At 37.2% G+C, this 20,723-nt stretch overlaps 1 pseudogene; it reads right to left on the bottom strand.

Moving 5' to 3' along the window:
- Positions 1 to 18,127: 18,127 nt before the first annotated feature.
- On the bottom strand, positions 18,128 to 20,481 carry LOC148581440 (protein FAR1-RELATED SEQUENCE 5-like; annotated as a pseudogene).
- Positions 20,482 to 20,723: the final 242 nt, after the last annotated feature.

Below are 20,723 nucleotides of genomic sequence, written 5' to 3'. Positions count from 1 at the left end.
AGAATTTATTGGTTGATGATGCTTGGGTATTGGGTGGGTATGTTTGAATGTGATATTGTGGCTTAGGTACTGTACATATATGTGTTGAAGCTTGGTTGAGATTTTGGAAAGCTTGGAAAAGGGTTTTGGTATGCTAAAAATCTGTTCTTGGAGGTGTTAAGACCTTGAGAGCTTGTGGAAAAGTGATTTGGAAGTGCTCCGGATTGAGTGGGGAAATCGGCTACGGTATGGTCTCGGTTTCCTGTATCTAAAATGTAATATGGTGTGAAAACTTAGGCTAAAGGCCCTAAGATAAGAATTGAATTGTTGATGTTGTTGAATGGTTGAGATATACGGTATGGTCATCTATGTGATTATGAATATTGATGTTTTGATGGTATAATGTATGAGGGGTATGCATGCTTTGATATATGATTGATGATTGGTTGAGGTTGAATTATGAGTAAAATCATGTTGATGGTGGGGATGATATTGATTGTATTAATGATGGTTGATTGGAAATGGTGTTGTTGGAAATTGGGGTAAGGAAGAATATATGACATGATAATGTGTTTGATATTGGGCTATTTGATTGAAATGGGTTAAGATGGTCAGATGGTGTTTGTAAACTTGATAAGAATGTTAATGTATGAGTTAAGGAGGCTTGAGTTTGATTTTTGGTATGTTTTCTTTGATTTTAAAAAGGGTTAGAATTGGGTTGTTTTGAAAATGGCACTTTGTGGTTTTGTATGAAAATGTGATTTTTGGGTATATTTTGACGGAGCGTAACTTGGACTCCGGATCCTTGAAATGTGCCAAATTTGTTTAGAAATAAAATTGGATCTGGGGTGGTTATGCCGTTTGAAAAACGGGTGAAAAATAATTTGAAACGGAGAAGTTATGCCCGTCGTAAGATTGGTGTTTGAAACTGTGAATTTTGCAGCTTTTTAACTTAGTAAAATTTTTGGCAAAATGCACTCCCACGCGTATGCGTGGCTGACGCGCACGCGTCATTTTCGAATATTCACTACCCATGCGTGCGCCTGGCCGACCTGTACGCGTCAATGAGTGAATTCAATTGGCCCAGCCAAATTCCAGAGAGTTGTGCGAGAATTGTGCCGGCGCGTACGCGTGGCTGACGTGCAGGCATCACTTGGCTTTTCTCCCATCCACGCGTGCACGTGGAGGACGCGTACACGTCACTGTATCTTGCCGCCTTCCACGCGTGCGCGTGGGCGACGCACACGCGTGACCCCATTTTCACCCCAAGGTTGATTTTTGAGTTTTCAAAGCCAAATTTCATACTCCTAAGCCTCTGATCTCACCCCTTATGTCTTAAAACTTGATGATATGCCTAGCAACGAGAAGGTCTAGCAAATGTGGTAACTTGTGAATGAAGAAAAGGGAGAATTAATGATGAATGATGATAGAGGATCATTGTATGAGATATGGAAGATGAATATAGAAGTGCTTGATATGCCATGAGCCGAAGGGCTATAATTGTTAATAAATTGGCTGGTTATGGATTGTATTATGAGCCGAATGGCTGAGATATTGCCGAGTTATGGTTGAGCTATTATTGAATTACGGCTGAGTATGTTTGTATATATGCGTATTAAATGAAATGTGAATGTTGCACTTCTACTATCTGAGATACGAGTTTCCCTGGGAGAAAGCAGTGGCTAGCCACCATGTGCTCCAGGTGGAGACTCGATACTCTGCTGATCCTATGTCGTGAGTGTGGCCGGACACTGTGAAAGTTCCGAATGAGCTCGCCTCCGTGAATATACACCAGTAAGGGTGTTGGATATGAATTATGATTTATGTTGTGAATAACTCGAGTTGGGGATGCAGGACAGAGGAACAGTCAAATAGTTATCTACCAGGACTTGTCGGGTTGGCTTTATAACCGACAGATGAGACTCGTCAGCCATTAGGACAGGCATACATCATATGCATATTATGTGAATTGTTTGGAATTGCCTAATTGACTGCATAATTACTTGCTAATTGTCTAACTGTCGTATCTGTTTCCTATTTGTATATCTCCTTGTCTGAAATAATTGTGTTTGCCATAATATATTACTGCTGGTGGTTGGGAGGTCTGAAGGATTTGGAAAGGGAAGTGCTAGTTAGACTGAAGATCTTTAGTCAGTTGCCATTTATGGTTTAGTCTGCTTATAAGCTTTGATTTATCTGTTGGAAGTTCTTGGATTGCCTTCGGCTTTCCCAAGACATTATATGTTAGATATGTGGGCACTGTTACCAAACTGAGAACCTCCGGTTCTCACCCATGCAGATTTTGTGGTTTTCAAATGCAGGACATGAGGCTCCTCGTTGAGGCATGCTGGAGACTTCTGGATTAGCGAAGATCCTTGGTTCTCAGGACTTTATTTTGGTTTTATGTTTTTACTTAGATACTTGTCATATCCACTAAATAATTACATACTGTTTTGACTCCTCTAAGAGGTTGTTTTGGAGAATAGATTTTGTATTTTGCCCTTTGGGTTTCCTTTGGGTTTCTTACTTTATGTTTATATATACTTGTATACTTCTATGCTCGGACTGGTTATCTTCGCAACCGGATCTTGAGTTTTGATATTCGTATTTTTGGCACTCTTTGGTTATGGTTCGCGTTAGTCTATCCTTTATCTGTTTCGTTACGCTATCGATCGGAGTGTTGCACTTTTCTCTTTAACTGTTTTGTTTTACCCATTTTTCTTTAAAGGCTCCTAGTTATAATCATTTTTCACACTACTACAATTACTAAATTTTATTTCTAGTGGTCGTAATACCTTGACACCTCTGTTTTATGACTTAAGCATAAGACTCTGTATGGTAGGGTGTTACATTATGGTATCAGAGCAGTTCATTCCTATAGAGCTTGAGGGACGGACTGTACTATGCTTCTGTGCATTCTCTATATGTGTGTTATGTGCTATTAGAATATCTAACTGATATACCTGGCCTAAACATTCATGATCATGCATTTGGGATTTTGAAGCACTAGACTTTCGATATTGAGACTGATCAAGTTGATATCGATTGTTTGGTGTGTATAGGAACCAGATGGTGCCTCGTGGACGTGGTCGAGGTCGTGGGAGAGGTCGTACTAGTACTCAGGGACCGAAAGCCAACCCAAATAACCCCATAGATTTTATGGCGGCGCTGGAGAATATGGATGCTGCCATGCAGGCCACTGATGCGGCCCTTGGGCAACAGATGAACAACCATGGCAATGACGGAAGTGGAGCTCAGGGCCCGATGACACTAGCAACCTTCTTGAAGGTTAATCCACCTAAGTTCAAGGGAACCACTAGCCTGACTGAAGCCGATACCTGGTTTTAGGCTATGGAACGAGCATTGCAAGCGCAGATGGTACCTGAAGGATAGTGTGTTGAATTTGCTACCTATCTGCTCACAGGGGAAGCATCGCATTGGTGGCAAAGAGTCCGACATCTCCTGTAGCAGGGTGATGACCCTATCACCTGGGATGCCTTCCAGGAGGAGTTCTATAAAAAGTACTTTCCAAATTCTGCCAGGACGGCCAAGGAACTCGAGTTACTACAGCTGAAGCAGGGTGTCATGTCCGTATCTGAGTATATTGACAAGTTTGAGGAGCTGTTCAGGTTTTCCCGTATGTGTCAGGGAGCTCCGGGAGACTTTGAGGAATGGAAGTGCATTAAGTATGAAGGAGGACTCCGGAGTGATATCTTCAGTTCAGTGGGACCAACGGAGATTAGAACTTTCTCAGAGTTGGTGAACAAGAGCAGGGTTACTAAAGAGTGTGTGAAGAAGGTGGCTGCAGAGAGAGGAAGCCATAGGGGACCATTTCCATAGAACCGAGGGAAGAGCTTTGCTCCTAGAGGTCCACCTTTCAAGCGGGGAAGCTCTTTCAGGAGGCCCGACAACAACAACTCACAAGGGAAAAGGTTTGGGTAGTAGCCTCAGAATGAGCAAGCTTGTGCTAGGTGTGGGAGTCACCGTATGGGAGCCCCGTGCAAGGCCGGATGGGGCTTGTGCTATTCTTGTGGTAAGGTGGGACATAAAGCCGTAAACTGTCCAGAGAAGCAGAAGCAAGGTGCAGGGAGATCACAGCAGTCTGGTCGGGTGTTCACCACCTCAGCTATAGGTGCCGAGGGATCTAAGACACTTATCCGAGGTAACTGTGAAATGGATGGTCAAGTTTTAAATGCTTTATTTGATTTGGGAGTGACACATTTATTCATTGCATTTGAAAAAGCTAGTGAGTTAGGATTGAAGATTGTAGTCTTAGGTTATGACCTAAAGGTGTATAATGCCACCCATGAAGCCATGGTAACTAGGCTAGGATGTTCGCAAGTTTCATTTAGGGTCAAGCAACATGATTTTGTCCATAATTTAATCTGCTTGCCGATTATCGGTCTTGATCTTATCTTGGAATTAGACTGGTTATCTGAGAACCATGTCCTGCTCGACTGTTCTACAAAATCGGTGTACTTTATGCCGAAAGATATAGAAGGACCGGTTGTATTGAATAATTATTACTTGAATTCGATGATGGTGAATTGTTTTGGGACCGAATGTCAAGGTATTCTGTTGTTAACCGCAGGTGTTTTGGGTGATGATCAAAGATTGGAGCCAATTCCAGTTGTGTGTGAGTTTCCAGAGGTGTTTCCCAATGATATTTATGAATTTCCACCTAATTGAGAGGTTGAGTTTGCTATTGAGTTGGTGCCTAGGGCTGGACCAATCTCGAGTGCTCTGTATAGGATGTCACCGCTAGAAATGGCCGAGCTAAAGTCTCAGTTAGAGGATCTGTTGGGTAAGAACTTTATCCGACCAAGTGTTTTTCCGTGGGGTGCGCCAGTGTTGCTGGTAAAGAAGAAAGATGGGAGTATGCGACTCTGTGTGGATTACAGACAGCTAAACAAGGTCACAATAAAGAATAAGTATCCACTGCCAAGGATTGACGATCTCATGGATCAGTTACAAGGAGCCGGGATTTTCTCCAAGATCAATTTTGCGATCCGGTTATCACTAGATAAGGGTGAGGACATCCCTAAGACCGCTTTCAGGACTCGTTATGGTCATTACTAGTACACTGTGATGTCTTTTTGGTTGACAAACACTCCTGCAGTGTTTATGGATTATATGAACAGAGTTTTCTGTCTGTTTCTGGATAAATTCGTTGTTGTCTTCATTGATGACATACTGATTTACTCCAAGACTGAAGAAGAGCATGCAGAACACTGGAGGACCGTGTTGCAGATACTAAAGAAAAAAAACTCTGCGAAACTGTCTAAATGTGAATTCTGGAAGAGTGAGGTGAAGTTTCTGAGTCACGTGGTGAGTAAACAGGGGATAGTTGTAGATCCTTCTAAGGTGGAAGCAGTGATAGAGTGGGGGCAACCAACCTCAGTAACTGAGATAAGGAGTTTTCTGGGCTTAGCTGGGCAACCGAAGATTCATCAAGGACTTTTCGCAAATAGCTTTGCCATTGACAAAGTTAACCTGCAAGGATGTGCCGTTTGTTTGGACTCCTGAGTGAGGAGAGCTTTCAGACGTTGAAGCAAAGATTGACCACCGCGCCTGTGTTGGTGTTACCTGAACCAAATGAACCATTTGAGGTGTACTATGATGCCTCACTGAAGGATCTAGAGTGCGTGATGATGCAGCATCATAATATGGTGGCGTATGCCTCACGGCAGTTGAGACCTCATGAAGTTAATTATCCTACGCATGACTTGGAGCTTGCTGCGGTTGTGTTTGTGCTAAAGGTGTGGAGGCATTACCTCTATGGGTTTAAGTTTCAAGTTTTCTCTGATCACAAGAGCTTGAAATATCTCTTTGATCAGAAAGAACTTAATATGCGGCAGAAGAGGTGGAGGGAATTACTGAAGGACTATGACTTTGAGTTGAATTACCATATGGGGAAGGCGAATGTAGTGGCGGATACGTTAAGTTGGAAGTCGTTGTGCGCTGCTTGGATGATTCTTCGAGAAGAGGAGCTACTCAAGGAATTCAAGAGTCTGAAGATTGGTGTTCAAGAAGTATCTGGAATTCTGTGTTTGAGTCGATTACAGATCTCAAGTGATTTTAAATCCGAACTCCTAAAGGCTCATCAAAACGATGATGTGTTACCGAAGGTGTTGCCAGCTATTGAGTAAGGAAAGCAGTGGAGAGTGTCAGAGGATCAGGATGGGCTATGGAGATTCAAGGATAGGATCATAGTGCCGGACGTTGGCACTTTGTGACAAGATATCTTAAAGGAAGCACACAAAAGCGGATTCTCTATTCACTCGGGGAGTACTAAGATGTACCATGATTTAAAGGCGATGTTTTGGTGGCCGGGTATATATGAAGAATGATGTGGCAAAATATGTTTCCAAGTGTTTAACCTGTCAGAAAGTAAAGATCGAACACCAGCGACCTTCCGGGACGTTGCAACCTTTAGAGGTTCCGCAATGGAAGTGGGAAAGCATTGCAATGGACTTTTTGTCGGAATTGCCAAGAACTAGGGCCGGTTTTGATGCTGTCTGGGTGATCGTGGACCGACTGACGAAGTCAACTCACTTTTTACCCATTCGGATGACTTACACCCTTGAGGAGCTAGCACGGTTATACATAAAGGAGATTGTGAGACTTCATGGTATACCTACTACTATAATCTCTGATAGAGATCCTTGTTTCACTTCGAGGTTTTGGGGTGCATTTCAGAAGGCTTTCGAAACCCAATTAAGCTTGAGTACGGCTTACCACCCTCAAATAGATGGTCAATTCGAGAGGACGATCCAAACCTTAGAAGATATGTTGAGGGCTTGTGTTCTGGATCAGCCGGCGAGTTGGGATCGGTATATGCCGTTAGTAAAGTTTGCATACAATAATAGCTACCATGCGAACATCGGAATGGCTCTGTATGAGGTTTTGTATGGGAGGAAATGCCAATCTCCGCTATGCTAGTATGAAGCTGGGGAGAAAAGCTTGTTGGAGCCAGAGATGATAGCTGAGACTACCGAACAAGTCAAGAAGATCCGAGATAGAATACTCACTGCACAGAGTCGTCAGAAAAGTTACACCGATCAGAGGCGGAAGCCCTTGGAATTTGAGGAAGGAGACCATGTTTTCCTTAAAGTTACCCCAACCACAGGAGTAGGTAAGGCAATTAAAGCGAAGAAGTTGAATCCTCGATACATCGGTCCGTTTCAGATACTGAGAGGGTTGGACTGGTGGCATATCGAATGGCTTTACCACTCCACCTTTCGAACCTGCACGACGTATTTCACGAGTCGCAGCTTCGGAAGTATACTCCTGATGCTAGCCATGTGTTAGAACCTGAATCTGTTCAGTTAAAAGAAGATTTGACGCTTCTGGTGACTCCGGTCAGAATTGACGATGCTAGTATCAAACGGTTGCATGAAAAAGAGGTTTCGTTAGTCAAAGTGGCATGGAGTCGAGCTGGTGTTGAGGAGCACACTTGGGAGCTTGAGTCGGAGATGCGAACTGCCGCACTTATTCTCAGGTAATTAAATTCGAATTTTGTGGGTAAAATTCCTAATTAGGTGGGCAGAATGTAAAACCCGGTTAATTAATGACTAATTAGCCCATAAATGAGAATTTATTCTAGAAAGTCAAAAATGTGATTTTTATGACTTAATATGATAGAGGAGATTGAAACGAGAATTTCAATACCAATTTTATAGAAATCGGCCCAAGATTGGACCGAACGGACCAAACCGGGCCAACCGGACCCATATTGGGCCCTTGGCCCAACCAAACTAAACCTAAAACCCTAAAAATAGCACTCTCTTTCCTCACTAAACCTAAGAACACGCTGAAATGGAGTAAGGGAGGGGAAGAACACTCTCTCAAAGTTCTAATCCTCACTTGATCTTCAAACCACCATAACTTTTGATCCAGAGCTCCAATTGCCAGACCGTTTGTGGCCACGTATTCACCGCGACGAGCTATACAAAACCACTACTTTGTTTTTGAGGTAAGCCACGATTTTAGTTCAGTTCCTCAGGCCTTAAATTCGAATTTATTGGGAAAGTGTTGAGATTTTGGCCTATTTGATGTTATAGGATCCAACTAGCTTGAAGGAGAAGCTTAATCTTGTCTCCTTGATCCTTGGGTGTGGTAAGATTCTCAACCCTAGTAGAATTTGTTGGTTTATGATGCTTGGGTATTGAGTGGGTATGTTTGAATGTGATATTGTAGCTTAGGTAGTGTATATATGTGTGTTGAAGCTTGGTTGAGATTTTGGAAAGCTTGGAAAAGGGCTTTGGTGTGCTAAAAATCTATTCTTGGAGGTGTTGAGACCTTGAGAGCTTGTGAAAAAGTGATTTGGAAGTGCTCCGGATTGAGCGGGGAAATCGGCTAAGGTATGGTCTCGGTTTTCTGTATCTAAAATGTAATGTGGTGTGAAAACTTAGGCTAGAGGCCCTAAGATAAGAATTGAATTGTTGATGTTGTTGAATGGTTGAGATATATGGTGTGGTCATATATGTGATTATGAATATTGATGTTTTAATGGTATAATGTATGAGGGGTATGCATGCTTTGATATATGATTGATAATTGATTGAGGTTGAATTGTGAGTAAAACCATGTTGATGGTGGGGATGATATTGATTGTATGTAATGATGGTTGATTGGAAATGGTGTTGTTGGAAATTGGGGTAAGGAAGAATATATGACATGATAATGTGTTTGATATTGGGTTATTTGATTGAAATGGGTTAAGATGCTGGGATGGTGTTTGCGAACTTGATAAGAATGTTAATGTATGAGTTAAGGAGGCTTGAGTTTGATTTTTAGTATGTTTTCTTTGATTTTAAAAGGGTTGGAATTGGGTTGTTTTGAAAATGGCACTTTGTGGTTTTGTATGAAAATGTGGTTTTTGGGTATATTTTGATGGACCGTAACTTGGACTCCGGATCCCCGAATTGTGCAAAATTTGTTTAGAAATGAAATTGGATCCGGGGTGGTTATGCCGTTCGAAGAACGGGTGAAAATTGATTTGAAATGGAGAAGTTACGCCCGTCGGAAGATTGGGATTTGGAACTGTGAATTCTGTAGCTTTTTAACTTAGTAAAATTTTTGGCAAAACACACTCCCACGCGTATGTGTGGCCAATGCGCACGCATCGTTTTCGAATATTCACTACCCACGCATGCGCCTGGCCGACGCGTACGTGTCGATGAGTGAATTCAATTGGCTCAGCCAAATTCCAGAGAGTTGTGTGAGAATTATGCTGGTTTTGTGCGTGGGGCACAAAACGTACCCACGCGAATGCATGGCTGACGCACAGGCGTCACTTGGCTTTTCGCCCATCTACGCATGCGCGTGGAGGATGCGTACGCGTCGCTATATCTTGCTGTCTACCACGCGTGCACGTGGGATACGCGCACGCGTGACCCCGTTTTCACCCCAAGGTTGATTTTTGAGTTTTCAAAGCCAAATTTCATACTCCTAAGCCTCCGATCTCACCCCTTATGTCTTAAAACTTGATGATATGCCTAGCAATGAGAAGGGCTAGAAAATATGGTAACTTGTGGATGAAAAAAGGGGAGAATTAATGATGAATGATGATCAAGGATCATTGTATGAGATACGGAGGATGAATGTGGAAGTGCTTGATATGCCATGAGCCGAAGGGCTGTAATTGTTAATAAATTGGCTGGTTATGTATTGTATTATGAGCCGAATGGCTGAGATATTTTCATGTTATGGCTGAGCTATTATTGATTTATGGCTGAGTATGTTTGCATATATGCGTATTTAATAAAATGTGAATATTGCACTTCCACTATTTGAGATACGAGTTTTCCTGGGAGAAAGCAGTAGCTCGCCACCATGTGCTCCAGGTGGAGACTCGATACTCTGCTAACCCTATGTCGTAAGTGTGGCCGAACATTGTGAAAGTTCCGGATGAGCTCGCCCCCGTGAATATACACTAGTAAGGGTGTTGGATATGAATTATGATTTATGTTGTGAATAACTCGAGTTGGGGATGCAAGACAGAGGGATAGTCCAATGGTTAGCTACCAGGATTTGTCGGGTTATATTAGCTTTATAACCGACAAATGAGACTCATCAGCCATTAGGACAGGCATACATCATATGCATATTTTGTGAATTGTTTGGAATTGCCTAATTGACTGCATAATTACTTGCTAATTGTCTAAATGCCGTATCTGTTTCCTATTTGTATATCTCCTTGTCTGAAATATTTGTGTTTGCCATATTATATTATTGCTGATGGTTGGGAGGTTTGAAGAATTTGGAAAGGGAAGTGCTAGTTAGAATGAAGATCTTTAGTCAGTTGCCATTTATGGTTTAGTATGCTTATAAGCTTTGAATTATCTATTGGAAGTTCTAGGATTGCCTTCGGCTTTCCCAGGACATTACATGTTAGATATGTAGACACTGTTACCATATTGAGAACCTCCGATTCTTACCCATGCAAATTTTGTGGTTTTCAGATGCAGGACGTGAGACTCCTCACTGAGGCATGCTGGAGACTTCTGGATTAGCGAAGATCCTTGGTTCTCGGGACTTTATTTTGGTTTTATGTTTCTACTTAGATACTTGTTATCTCTACTAAATAATTACATATTGTTTTGACTCCTCTTAGAGGTTGCTTTGGAGAATAGGTTTTGTATTTCGCCCTTTGGGTTTTCTTTGGGTTTCTTACTTTATGTTTATATATACTTGTATACTTCAATGCTCGAACCGGTTATCTTCGCAACCGGATCTTGAGTTTTGATATTCGTATTTTTGGCACTCTTTGGTTATGGTTCGCGTTATTCTATCCTTTATCTATTTCGTTACGCTATCGATCGGAGTGTTGCGCTTTTCTCTTTAACGGTTTTGTTTTACCCCCTTTTTCTTCAAAGGCTCCTAGTTATAATCATTTTTCACACTACTACAATTACTAAATTTTATTTCTAGTGGTCATAATACCTTGCCACCTCTGTTTTATGACTTAAGCATAAGACTTTGTATGGTAGGGTATTACAGAACTCCAGTTGAACCTCGATTGAACCTCTGAACTAGTTACTCCACCAGTTCGTTGACTGGTCCGGTTCTCACAACCTTGGTTGGAAAAGTGTAGTTGAAGTTGAAGGTTCAATTGCTATGAAATATAGCTTTGGTGCTATATTTTTTAACTTTCTATTATATTTTTAACAATGGCTTAAGATAGATCAATTATATCTTATAAATTTAGGATATGTTTGAACTTTGCTCTTGTTCATTTTTTGGATTAAGTTATATTGTATTTATCATACTCAGCAATAATTAGTTACGATAACATATAGGTTACTAATAACTTATATTAACTGATAAAGTAAAGGAAATTAGTAATATAGAATTGTAAAATGTAGAAGAAGGATAAATTAGTGTATAAACTAATGAAAAATAGCTTAGTAATTTGTCTTTCAAAGAAAATAGTAAAAATATCTAAAAAAATAATTCCTCACTCCTAAATATTTTCATGCTCTGCTTCCATGTTGCTCTTATATTTATAAGCATTTTCTTGGATTACGAGACACAAATCGTTGTACTCCTCTTAAACCAGATCCACGGTAAATCTCATTCGTATGGAGTTGTTAATCTGATTAGAAGTGTATTGAAAAAATTATGTTGAAAATACTTTGTTATAAATATTACCTGAATATTGAAGTCATCTTGTAAAGTATATTCTCTCATCCAACTGGTCACTCAAACTCCGCTATCATTCCTAAGATATAAAGCATTCAACAAATAGTTATTATATACATATAAGATATAAACTATTGAACTTATTACGATATTCAAAAAAAATTTGAAAAGACTTACGATCTATTTTTTTGAGTGGGTAGGCCAAAAGGTGTGATGGGCCAAAAAGTGGAGCAATCTGCAACTTTAGACTTATAATCATAAAAAATATGATCATCTAATATCGCTTTTAAATACGTTACCTGTACAAGATTGAATTGTACATGATTTAAATGGACTAAGAGTACCTGTTAAAACAAAGGGTTATTTAAATTGTTAAATTATCAAGCGATTCTAGATGATTGAGTACTGATTTAGAACAAATAATTACCACTTTAATTGCGTTCCTTTTGTGTTGTTGATGTTTTCTGACACAAGGCAATGAATCCAATAAGATTAGGTGGCGACTCATAAAGTCAACAATAACCAAATACCAATGTAGTTCCTCATAGATAGGGATAAAAACCTGCAATTAACCTTAAACCATTATAAACATAAGAAAAATAAAATAGTATATTAATGAAAAATAAATTTGTCACTTGTACCTTAATGACGTGGCTAACTTTCTGTGACATATAAGCTCCAAAGAAATCAAAGATAACCTCGGCTGGTTTGTATTTTTCGCTTAAAGCATATCGCTGCAAACACAAAAATAATTGTTAAATAAAAATATGTTTTCAATTTAACAACTACTTTTGAATTGATAATTTAATTATACATTTTACTCGTATGTGTACATGGCATGGTTTAGTCTAGAAAAAAGAACCTCTTTATAAATTAGTATATCCACTCAAACTATTAGACAAAAATATTAACTAATAATTTAGAAATATTATAGGGATAAATTTACTACAAAATATTCAGGCATGAACCAGCAAATTGGATCTTCATTCATACGTCGAAATACACGTGTCATCATAAGTGCAACCAGGTTTATAACCTACAATATGTTAAATTTATATGTAAAACATGTTTATAGCTAAAATACAAATCAGAAAAATATAATTACAAGAAAAAGTATAATATGCATTGACTTCTATACTTACTCGTGATTCGACACATTTCTCCAGTACAAGACATTTAAATATTCTTCTATAACCTTTTTCATCTGAGATTACCAACTCTTCAGAATTGCGAAAGTCATAAAATGGTTAGCTAGGAGAATCATAGAATTTTTAAACTATTATATATTACACATATTCATAAATCACACGTACGGATCTAATGTATCCAAAAAAATATAGGCTGCAACATCAGCTTGAGAATCGGTTAACATCATCAAAGGTGTAGGCTCAAATGCAATAAGTGTCCACCACTGTAATTAAAAAAAAATAGTTTCAAGATTAAACTAAAAAATAAAAGAAAAAGAAAAAAGTAAAAGAAAGAAGAAAAAAAATAAGGTTACCTTTGACAGTACAACTCCTACTCTAACATGTGGTTATCCATTAGGTGGAGTTATTGCTTCACAAGTAATATCTGAATGGAATAACTTTTTGGGTTGAATTGGTAAGATACTAGTAAGATCACTACTAGTTTTTGTACTTTTTGAAGATTGCACAACTACAGTAGAATTTAATATCGAACTACTATTTGTGGAAGTTATCTGTTGTGCCATGATCACATCAATCTTTTAGTGTAGAACATGAATTACCGATTCTAAGTTTTCTATCCTTTTTGTTAGATTGTTAAACATATTCTTGACCTGCATGTTTTTCATTGGAATAATCTTTTACTACTCATTCAGATATATTTTGTCTTGTACTGTACCATATAACCCCTTAGGATGAATATATAGCAAATTCGGTTATAAAAGATAAGATAAGATAAAAATAATAAAAATTTTAAAAATATGTTATTTTTATCTTTTTTTTAAAAGTTATCTAATTAGAGTAAGATAAAAAAAGTTAAGAATAATAAGATTATATAAAATAATCTAATTTTATCTTTTTTAAAAAACTAATATTTAAAATATAACCTTATATTTATTATTATTTTAATATAAAAGAAAAGGATACCAAATTTTGGTCGCGGAAAATAATTAATTTTGGATAAATTTTGATTTTTAATTTAAATTTAAATCATAATCATCGGTTATCATATTTAAATTATTAAATAAGAATTAGTTGTGAAACATAATCTTATTCTTATATATAAACACTCAAGCATAGAACACTATTAACTATCTTTATTAAAACTAAAATTACAATCTAATAGAGCAGTAGAAGAAAAAGTAGTAGACGATCACATTGGATCTTCTTTGATGGAAATTATTAAAAATTCTCCGTTGAAACAAATACTACATGCAATAAAGGTAATATATCCAACTCATGGTAAATTACAATGTTATTTATATATACCAATGCTAATTTTCTTTTTATAATGTAGTCTTTATCCAAGAGAGTTGATAAGATGGAGAAAGCAATGTGAATGGCGAAAAAGTCACTTGATAAGCTAACCTCCATTCAATGTAAAATTTATGAGAAGCATCATGAGAAATTTGATCATACGGACCTATATGAGATGAAAAATAAATCCTATGGTGATATAACAAAGAAGAACTCTTGTCCGTTGCAAGTTAAGTCCAAAAATTATGTGTTTACAAATTTATCCGACATAAATAAGGACGTTGAAATTGTGCACAATCTACCATTATCGTTCTACAAAGGGATGCAAACATGCGTCAATGGAGAAGGAGAGTCGAAGCCAAAGTCAAGACTGGATTTTCAAACAAATAGAAAAATCCATAAACTGTGCAAGAACATCCGAGTAAGTTTGAAAGACAAAAGGACAAATTGGCAATAGTCAATAATCCACCATCTATCCAAAACATGGCGTTTACACGACCAGCTAAAATGCCAAAACTTGAGTACAAAATTCAACTATCAAGCAAGATGGCGGAAACTAGAATATACAAAGGGCCTTTAACTTTCAACATAGACAATGCACGATTAACGAGCTCTGCGAAATAACAAAAAATGGCTTTCAAGTCAACTTCTATCCCAAAGGTATTTCATATAGTTAAAAATAATTTTTTGTGTAGTATTCAAATATGTATATTATGAATAACCTCTTTGTTTTGTGGAGAATCTTAATTGTTCATTTAAACTACCACAAGATATGAGGTTGAGTGAGGACTTGGTCAATATGGCTATGTACATCTTTGCTACTGATAATGATATAGCGTAAGCATTTTTTGTCATCTTTTATTTTTTATGTTAGTTATCTCTGTGTCTAACATGATAGCTTTGTGTTAGAGAGGATTTGGTTCATATTCACGACACAACTATAACTAGAGAATATCTGTTCTATCTCGTACCTGAAAAGCAAGTGTCTGAACTGGTAATAAAGCTGATGGCATTGAAGATAACATCAAATATTAACATGACCAAATTAAAGAATGCTTGGTCCCTTCCACCATCATTTACGGTGAGTCAAAATCTTGATTGGCTCATTTTAACTAAGTAAAATAAATAACCATTGTGCTCAAACATACTTAGGATGACGTGTTGTTATATATAGATGATCATGACCTATTAAAAAAATATGCACATTATATGCCACCAACCCGTGACCTTCAATTTGTAAGTTCTCATTAATTATTGGAATATTTTTATTATAATAAAAAGTACTCAAACTTGTACTTAAACATATTACATCCTATTTGTTATACAGATATATGTCTCAATCAAAGAGCATGATCACTGGTATCTAATGGTAATGAGTATTCCTGACAAAATATTTTATTATTTAGACTCTCACTATAAGGTTGAAGATGATGAACCACGTAAGCATCATATTAGAAATATAGTAAGTTCACCTACTATAGAAACAAAGCAAATAATAACATTACTTCGAATAACAAAGCACAATATTCTTATTATAGGGAGTGTCTCTTTCTGAAATAATATTTTCAGAGAAGTATGCAGAATGTGGTATACAAGAAATAGTGAATTTTGAGGGTTGGGAAGTCCGTAGGGCAATAGGTATTCCTAGGTGCACAAATAGGTAATTATTCAAATTGTTGGTTATTTAATTTAATATATATATATATTGCTTTCGACGGCCTTATATTGTATTACATGATACGTTTTCACACAGCAATGATTCAGCTGTATGGGTTATACAATGGATGGATGTGCAATAGGAATTCACTCCTGTGGTCCCCCCAAAGGTAACTTTTAACATAGACAATTTTGCTCTTTAATTACACTAATACATGTGTTATTTAGTAAAATAAATTATAGCTACATAAGAAAAGGAGTAGAATGTATTGATTGGAATAAGATAGGGGTAGATATTAACGAGAGGTTTCAATTATGGTAGCTTATGATACACCCATAGCATCTTTACTAAAATTAGAAAGAATTATTCATGTCTTCTTGTTAGACTTACTAAAATAGACAAATTTTTTAATTATGTATTTTTTATTTCTCTCATTGCATATCACTTTTTCATTATCCTATTAAGAACTTACTTATAATTCTAAATAAAACTTAAAATCATCAGTGTTATTTACCTCATTTTTTTCAATTTTTTTATGATGAGCTCATCTTTACTAAAGTTAAAAAAAACTATATAACATATATTTCACAACTATAAAAACAAAATTACTTGAAATTTAGATAATAATGATCCATTCACTAATCATGCTAATTATTCGATTTTTGGTTTGGGTGGGCAAATTATTCCCCATTCGGCCATTCCAGCCCAGCTACTTCCTCGTCAGAAGACTCATTGGGAATCCAGGTCCATTTACACCAACTTATTCGTATTGACACATTTGACACCTTCAAATAATCGTATTGCATGCTAAGTCTATTGGCACTTGCTATTCCACCAGAAAACCTAGTCCTATCACAAACTGTTGTTTAATTACTATTAAGCTCTGAGTTTTCATCAAAAGCACATAAAGGGTGCTAAAAAAGATTCATCCCACAAAAAGGTGCATAAAAAATCACTTAACAGAATTTTTTTATCAATCTTTTGTTCTTTTGGACATTTTATACCAAAGTCCACCGCATCCAAGATGAATATCTAACCATCAAGCCGACAACAAAATCTATATCAAATTCTATAGCTTTACATGAATTATTAGCGAAGGAGGGAGAGAGCAAGGTTAAAAGTTAAAAAGGCAAAAAGAGAATTAGCTGGGCTAGGCTTTTACTCCCTACTCAGTCTCTGAGCTGCGCTGCAAAATCAATCAGCATAAAATGGGGACTGCAACTTTGGTTGGGATGGTTAGAGTAGAAAAACTAATATAGAGCGTGGAGGGAGGTTAAAGGTTGGGATTCCAAGATACACAAGATAAGACCTACCTTTGTGGTCGTAAAGACTATATGCTACCAATATTTACATTAGAAACATAACCTAATATCACATACACGACACCAGGCATAAAGTTGTTGTAATGAGATAAATAGAATCAAGGGCACGCATTTCAAAGTGAAATCTTCAAAAATTAACTCCTGCTTATGTAATTCACGTCACTGCACATTTATCTTTGGTTTTTCCATCTACTTTGGGTGTTGTAGATCCAGAAGACGATAAATGCCTCCCCGTATTTCTTGCCACATGTAAATAACATTTAGTAGAAAGTTTGCAAAAGCTTCCATTTTTAAATTTCAATTATATAGAACTGGTCATCAAACCAATGCATGTTCTTATTAACCATCCGAACATTTGTCATTGATTTAAGATCTCCATTGAAATTCAAAATGATCAATCAACCCAATTGCACATATGAGATACGAAGGCAACAGATACCAGGGATGTATATATCCAAATCACTTCAGATAATGATCGGTTGACAATAATACCATAAATTAATTGCAGCAATAATTGCAAAATAATATTTACCTATGGACCTGTGATCATTCTGGAGCCACCAGTGATTGATGATTGTTGAGTATTATGTCGTGGAGCCTGCTGCTTAAACTCATGTTATTGCAAGGCTATTGCTAATTGTAGATCAGAACTGTCACACAATTACAGGTAAGATCAAAATTAACCATATCATATTGAATAATTTTAATTGAAATTACAACTGGATTTAAAAAGAAAAGGGGGAAGGGAGAAAATGTTTACAATAAATTCTATGGGAGTCAATTTTTGGAACCTAATGTATGGTCTAATGCTCAAGTTAAATCTCGCATTTCACATGGCCTTTGTAAATAAATCTACATAAAATATTCCTAACTAGCATCTTAAACCAGAAATAAAGGATTCCACAACCTTAAACCATTAACTATACCATATTACAGCACTTCATTGCTACTGTACGAAGCATTCTCATCATATACCTACAATATAAGTAATATAATATCATTAGTACTAGCTTATAAGTAGCAATTAAAATTTTGTCATAACTCATTAGTAAAAATACTTACTAGTGAATCATCTTCAATGTTCATGTGATCATCCAAGTCATTATCAAATGTGTCAATTCCTTGGCCTTCTATATGTGAAATGCCTTGAGGGACATGACAAGTTGTTCGATTGTGGCCCTCCATGCCACACTGTCCACATCGATGTTTTCTTTTATTGGACTGTACAACACCCCTCTTTTGTCCTACATTTTCTTGGGTCCCTTGGCATGCTATGTCCCAGGTCATTGGTTGCAAGCCCAGCTCCAGAAGCATTCACTTGTACATCATCTCTTACACTATCTACATCATTAACCAACTCTTTTTGTGCAGCATCTTCCTCCTTAAATTGTTTCAACAAATTCATAGCCATTTCCTATGTAAAGATAAATCTCTTGTTATCTTGGCAAGCAAAGTTATCTAGTTGTCTAAACCAATCCATCAAACAACCGTATTGACTTAGTATCAAAGAATCCCATTGAAATCTAATCACATATTGCAAACCTACTTTGGCTGTCTTGGTCCACCGAGGCAAGACTAATGACCTTGGCAACTCATCTATATCTTCATGCACCAAGACGCAAACTATGTGTTCACAAGGAATGCCAAATGATTCCATTCTCATACATGAACAATTGAATTCCATCTCAATGTCACAAAAGAATACATGCCATATCTCATTTGACGTTCGGTCCAAACCGACAGAGTAAATCACAAAAGAGCCAATTTGCCTCGTATTTATTACCTTCATTGATGTAGCTCGTACAAGGATTGGTTGGAACATATAAAATATTGATAGGGTATAAACATTGGTATCACTCCTCTCTAACTGTTGAAAATACGTTTGCATACTGGGTCTCTCATTCCCAGATGCGAAGTTAGCCTGGACCTCTTTCTACCGAATATGGTTGACACATCGATTAAAGTGTTGAATGAACTTAACCAGATTGTACCTTGAATTGACATACTTTGCAATGATTGAGTTTAATCCCTCACACCAAGAAGTAGTCCAAAAACCAGCAAAAAACTTCCCTCTTATATGTGTAGTTGCCTATGAATATCTCTTTTTATACATATCTAGGACCCAATTCTTGTTTTTGACACCAAATCCCTCAACCATTTCAAACCAATTTTGACGAAATACATCAATTTCATAGTCGCCTAGCATACACTTTTTAAACATGAAGGTAAACTGGGGCTTGCCAATGTTACTTGTTGTATTGCGAATTAGATGCCATGCACATAATCTATGATGTGCATTAGGAAACTCTTTCTCAATGGCGAACTTCATTGATAGATCACCATCCATGATAACCGAAACAGGTGCTTTCCCATTCATTGCCACCTTCAGTTGTTGTAGCAACCACCTATATGTGTCTTTTTCCTCATCGCAAATTAAAGCAACAGCAAAAATAATTGTTTTATTGTGATGATTGACACCAGAAAATACCACCAATGGACACATATATTTATTCCTCTTATCGGTAGCATCAAAAGCCAGCACATCACCAAATAATGAGTAATCTATCCTACTGAGACCATCGCACCAGAATAAATTGCGTAAAGTACCATCGGCATCCATGTGATGATTAAAATAGAGAGAAGGGTCATTTGTTGCTTGATCTTCTAGATACTTCAAAGCTGCATATGCATCACCGGGTAACTGGCACCTCTGCTTTGCTATTTTATTGTACATGTCCCTTTGCGTGAAAGAGAGATACTCGTAGCCACCTGCCTGATTTGCTAATGCCCGATATATCTGTCCAACACTAATCCCACCCTTTTTCATGTTAATCATGTGTCCAATATCAGCCTCGGACATGAATTTATGCCCATGAAGCAATCCAGTCAATCAAGGATCTAGAAGTGGATGATTGTGTTCATAAGAAAAATAAGAAATAAACCAATGACCACTAGGTACATCTAGACGAATCTCCATCATTGCACTGCAGCCACACCTTGTCTCAGGTGTAGGTTTTTTCTTAAAGTTTCCAATGCCATAATTATTTTGCAGTCTAAATCCTTCACGATGACATACAAAATTCTTCAACTTAAGTACGCCCGCACGACTCTTCCTAGTCCTGTTCTTCCAAGCACTGAGCCTCTTATCCTTGCATATCTATTGTAGAATTCAAATGTAATTTCGACATAAAAAAAAGTAAAAATGACATACATCTTCGTCCCTGATGTTCCAAAATTCAATGATCCCAATGTCTTCGAGTGAGTCAATGTTATACCCTTCATCGAAGCCGTGATAATCGAACATTGGTTCTACATTTGTGTTGTCCTTATCCATATAATCCACGTCAACTTTCTCATGTTTTTCTTCCTCCTGCTCATACTGATCATATAATATATGCTCACTATTAACCCTTTCATGAGAAAATTTCTGACCCATTACTTCCTGAACACCAATACACAATTCAAAATGAAACTTCAGTTTGTATATAAATTGCCAAAAATGATAAGAACAAATATTTTTAATGAATTCCTTATATATCATGCACATATTTATGCTTGAACCACCCTGATAAGTTAAAAAAAAAACTACTCCAACACTTTTTTTCTCTTTCATAAATAACTCAAGTTTCTTAATAATTTTCCAAGACAAGAAGAATTTTCAAATCATATTCTGGTTAG

Source organism: Arachis ipaensis, chromosome B10 (genome assembly GCF_059453495.1).
Source record: "Arachis ipaensis isolate K30076 ecotype BB chromosome B10, ASM5945349v1, whole genome shotgun sequence".
Taxonomy (NCBI): Eukaryota; Viridiplantae; Streptophyta; class Magnoliopsida; order Fabales; family Fabaceae; genus Arachis; species Arachis ipaensis.
The sequence above is the reverse complement of the archived record's forward strand: the minus strand, read 5'-3'. Positions and strand labels throughout refer to the sequence as shown.